This window comes from Oryctolagus cuniculus, chromosome 12, assembly GCF_964237555.1.
Source record: "Oryctolagus cuniculus chromosome 12, mOryCun1.1, whole genome shotgun sequence".
NCBI lineage: Eukaryota > Metazoa > Chordata > Mammalia > Lagomorpha > Leporidae > Oryctolagus > Oryctolagus cuniculus.
The window spans coordinates 77,765,212-77,770,534 of NC_091443.1; the positions used below are offsets into that span (position 1 = coordinate 77,765,212).

General features: G+C 41.7%; 1 pseudogene; it reads left to right on the forward strand.

The window, feature by feature from the left end:
- The first annotated feature begins 785 nt into the window (after positions 1–785).
- Positions 786–1,984, forward strand: LOC100343492 (phosphatidylinositol N-acetylglucosaminyltransferase subunit C-like; annotated as a pseudogene).
- The last annotated feature ends 3,339 nt before the right edge of the window (positions 1,985–5,323 follow it).

Genomic DNA, 5,323 nt, shown 5'->3' on the forward strand with positions numbered 1-5,323 from the left:
CCAGCCGTGCAGCCCTGGGAACTTGTGGGCAGGTGGGTCCCCCGTGGGCTGTAGTTTCCCGGCCTGCTCCTCCTCTGCCGTCCCTTGCTGGCGCAAGGCTGGCTTAAGGGTGTTGGAGGGCGGGGGAGGCCCGGAGGGCAAGTGGGGCGCCCCTGGGGACACCCTGTTCTAAGGTACGCTAGCCGACCCTGGTCCAGCCCGACCCTGCTGGCGTGCCTTGCAACTTTTCTGGGCCATGGACCAGCAGCCGTGAGATGCTTGGGTTGGGGGCCGTGCTGCAGTGAGGGGGGCTCGCAGGGTGTCGGGCTTGCAAAGTAAAACCTATGGTGGTCTTCATGGAAGAAATAAGGAACTTGGCTGTGTTATCCTGCCTCAGAGAACAAATTCATCTTTGCAGACCTAGCCTGGGTTGCTGCCTTTGAAAACAAGGAAAGGTAGGTAGAACATCAGCCACAGCACAGCATGGAATTTCCAGAGAGGTCTTACTTCAAACCTTCATAAAGAGCAAGAACACATGGACTTCTGCAAGGGAGACTGAACTGGCCTGAGTGAAGGAGAGGATAACGTGTGCCCTTCCTGTAACTAACACCAAGGAGGTCAGGTGGCAGAAGGTCTTATATGAGCGACAGCCTTTCCCTGATAACTCTGTGGACCGGAGGTTCCTGGAAGAGCTCCGGAAAAATATCTATGCCCGGAAATACCAATACTGGGCTGTGGTATTTGAGTCCAGTGTTGTGGTACAGCAGCTCTGCAGTGTCTGTGTTTTTGTGGTTATTTGATGGTATATGGATGAGGGTCTTCTGGCACCTCACTGGCCTTTTGGGACTGGCCTGGCTTCTTCGTTGATTGGGTACATTTTGTTCGATCTCATTGATGGAGGTGAAGGGCGGAAGAAGAGTGGGCAGAGCCGGTGGGCTGACCTGAAGAGTGCTCTGGTTTTCATTACTTTTTTTTTTCTTAATTTTTTGACAGGCAGAGTGGATAGTGAGAGAGAGAGAGAGAGAGAAAGGTCTTCCTTTGCCGTTGGTACACCCTCCAATGGCCGCCATGGCCAGCGCGCTGCGGCCGGCGCACTGCGCTGATCCGAAGGCAGGAGCCAGGAGCCAGGTGCTTTTCCTGGTCTCCCATGGGGTGCAGGGCCCAGGCACTTGGGCCATCCTCCACTGCCTTCCCAGGCCACAGCAGAGAGCTGGCCTGGAAGAGGGGCAACCGGGACAGAATCCGGCGCCCCGACCGGGACTAGAACCCGGTGTGCCGGCACCGCAAGGTGGAGGATTAGCCTAGTGAGCCGCAGCGGCAGCTTTCATTACTTTCACTTACGGTTTTTCACCAGTGCTAAAGACTCTTACAGAATCTGTCAGCACTGACACCATCTATGCCATGTCCGTTTTCATGCTCTTAGGCCACCTCATCTTCTTTGATTATGGTGCCAATGCTGCCATTGTGTCCAGCACACTGTCCTTAAACATGGCCATCTTCGCTTCTCTCTGCCTAGCCTCACCGCCTCCCCTGGTCCCTGCATGCCTTCATCATGGTGACATTTGCCATCCAGATTTTTGCCCTGTGGCCCATGTTGCCGAAGAAACAGAAGGCATGTACTCCCCGCAGTTATGTGGGGGTCACACTGCTTTTTGCATTTTCAGCCTTGGGAGGCCTGCTGTCCATTAGTGTTGTGGGAGCCATACTCTTTGCCCTTCTGCTGATTTCCATCTCGTGTCTCTGCCCTTTCTACCTCATTCGCCTGCAGCTTTTTAAGGAAAATATTCATGGGCCTTGGGATGAAGCTGAAATCAAAGAAGACTTGTCCAGGTTCCTCAGCTAACTCAGAGACCATTATCATATTGTTAAAGCAAGCTAACAGACTAGCCTTCTAACAAATACAAAATTTGAAGGAAAAATGCCATTTTGGAAGCAGCAGACTGATATAAGAGAATAGAGGTCAAAAGAAAAACAGAAGCAAAAGCATGGTGGTGAGAGTACTTGTCCTTTGTGCTATTCCGTGGATGAAAAAGCTTTCTACGGCCCTCTTGAATTACTGCCTCTCATTTACTATTCACTGTAATAAATGAAGTGATGTTTTATTTAAAAAAAAATAACAACACATCCATGAGGAAAAAAAAAAAAAGAAAAAACCTGGAACCAGACAAGGAGGCCCACTCTCACCACTACTATTCAACATAGTTTTAAAATTTTAGCAAGACCCATTAGGCAAGGGGAAAAAAATCAAAGGGATACAAATTGGAAAAGAGGAAGTCAAATTTTCTTTGTTTTCAGGTGACAAGATTCTTTATACAAGGGAACCAAAAAGACTCCCCTAACCTGTTAGAATTGATGACAGAATTCAGCAAAGTTACACAAAAATCAGTAACATTCTTATATATTAATGATGATCTGGCTGAGAAATAATGTATAAGATCAGTCCCATTCACAATAACTACCAAAGATGTAAATAATTTGGGATAAATTTAACCAAGGATGTGAAAGGTCTAAACAATGAAAATTACAAAACATCAATGAAAGAAGACACATAAATTAGAGTAATCTTCCACATTCATGGACTGAAGAATTAATATAATCAAAATGTCCATAATACCCAAAACAAATTAGAGATTCAATGCAATTCCCATCAAAATTCCAAGGACATTCATCACAGATCTAGAAAACAACAAGCCTAAAATTCATATGGAAACACAAAAGATCCTGACTAGCCAATGCAATCTAAATAACCAAAAAAAGCTGGTGGCACCACAACACCAGATATCAAGATATAGTGCTTGGCTACTCTAATCAAAAAAGCCTGGTACTGCCAAAGAAATTGACATGTAGACCAATGGAACAGAATAGAAACCCCAGAAATAAATCCAGGTATCTACAACCAACTAATTTTTGACAAACTAACTAAAAGTATTCCCTGGAGAAAGGAGAGTCTCTTCAACAAATGGTGCTGGGAAAATTGGATTTCCAGAGGCAGACGTTTGAAATAAGACCCCTATCTTATACCCTATACAAAAAAAAATCACCTCAAAAACACTTGAAACTATTAAATTAGTAGAGGAAAATATAGGGGTAACATCATAAGACATCAGCAACAGGCAAAGACTTCTTGGATAAGATGACAGAAACACAGGCAGTGAAAGCAAAAATAGAGAAATGGGATTATAAACAAGCTAAGAAGTTCTTGTACAGAAAGAAAGACAATCAACAAAGAGATAGCTAACAGAATGGGAGAAAATATTTTCAAATGATGCATCCAAAAAATGATTAATATCCAGAATAGATAAGGAGCTCAAGAGACTCAACAACTACAAAACAAATAATCCAGTTAAGACATTGCAAAGGGTATCATTATGGAAGACACTACAGGGATTCCTCAGAAAACTGAAAATAGATCAATGATATGACCCTGCTATCCCACTCCTGGGAATATAGCAAAATAAAATGAAATCAGCATAGGAGAGAATGCATGCACTCCCATGTTTATAGCAGCTCAATGCCCAATAGCTGTGATATGGAATCAACCTGATGTCTACCAACTGATAACTGGATGAAAAAGCTATGGTATGTGGGAAGCGAGATACACAGCAGACTCATAGAATGGCAGATGTCCTAAACAGCACTCTGGCCTCAGAATCAGCCCTTAAGGCACACGGATCTGTCTGAAAAGCCCTTGATAGTATTACAGGCATGGAAAGCCAAAACCAAAACACTCTGGCAAAAAAATAAAAAACCTAAATGAAAGATCTCCGCGAGTGAGATCCCAGTGAAAAGAACAGGTCATCAAAGAAGGAGGTACCTTTCTCTGGAGGGAGGAGAGAACTTCCACTTTGACTATGACCTTGTCTAAATATGATCAGAGTTGGTGAACTCAAAAGCCTTGGCAACTCATGACAAGAGCCTAGGGTGATTACTGAGGCCATAAACAAGAGTGTCAATTTGTTAAGTCAACAACAGGAGTCACTGTGCACTTACTCCTCATGTAGGATCTCTGTCCTTAATGTGCTGTACATTGTGATTTAATGCTATAACTAGTACTCAAACAGTATTTTTCACTTTGTGTTTCCATGTGGGTGCAAACTGTTGAAATCTTTACTTAATATATGCTAAACTGATCTTCTGTATATAAAGAGAATTGAAAATGAATCTTGATGTGAATGGAAGGGGGGAGGGAGAGGGAAAGGGGAGGGTTGCGGGTTGGGGGAAGTTATGGGGGGGAGCCATTGTAATCAATATTCTGTACTTTGGAAATTTATATTCATTAAATAAGTTTAAAAAAAGGAAAAAAAAAGACTATGGTATGTGTATGCTATGGAATATTACTCAGCCATAAAAAGAAAGAAACCATGACATTTGCAACAAAATAGATGGAAATGAGGAGCATAAGGCTAAGTGAAATAATCCAGACCAAGAAAGACAAATATAACATGTTTTTTCTTATTTGAGGAAGTTCATACACAGAGAAAAAAGTTATATGTCTTATCAATTAACATGTAAATATTGCTTCATTGAATAAGACCATATACATGTAAATACACTTTTTTTGGCCCACAGTATGATCACTGTCATGAATCCTTCACTTTGCAATATTAATATCCCTGTTTTCAAGAAAAAGTACTATATATGTATATGTATATAATATCTACATATTAAGTGAGTATGGCAAAATGCTAAAGATTGTTAAGTTTTAAAATTTAAAAAAAAAAAAAGCTTTAAAAATGAGACCAAAAACTGAGCGCTGGCAGCATGACAAATGACAAAGCTTTCTCAAGCAGCCTTGTATGAGTAATCAACAGAGAGGGCTGAAGAAGTATCAGCTGGTCCCTGCACCTGATGGACTAATTTATACGGACATATAAGGCATAACTATGGGAATCATGTCGGTACCTCTGCCAAGAGTCCAAGGGGATAAGTTAAAGAGGAAAATTTTTTTAAAAATTTTTTATCTGTAAATTTACATTTATATTAGTTGTACATGATTATAAACTACATGACACATTACATAGTATGTATATGTAATATAAATATTAACTCAGTTTATCACTATATGATAAGATCAAGAGATAGGTAAACACCACCAGAAGATGCCCCAAATTTATGTGTAACCTATCAGGATGGCAGAAGGCACCCTTTTCCACACTTAGCAAAGCTCCCCAGATTTGGTCAGCTGTAATCATCACAAAAATGTTCCCAAGTATTTCTATCACCATATTCCTGCAGCCCCATATCACATGACACAATCATTCGATATGTATGTCATAACTTCAACACTAAGGAGACAGCTCATCATTTCATAATAGACACTAAAATTATTCCTGATTGTAATTAA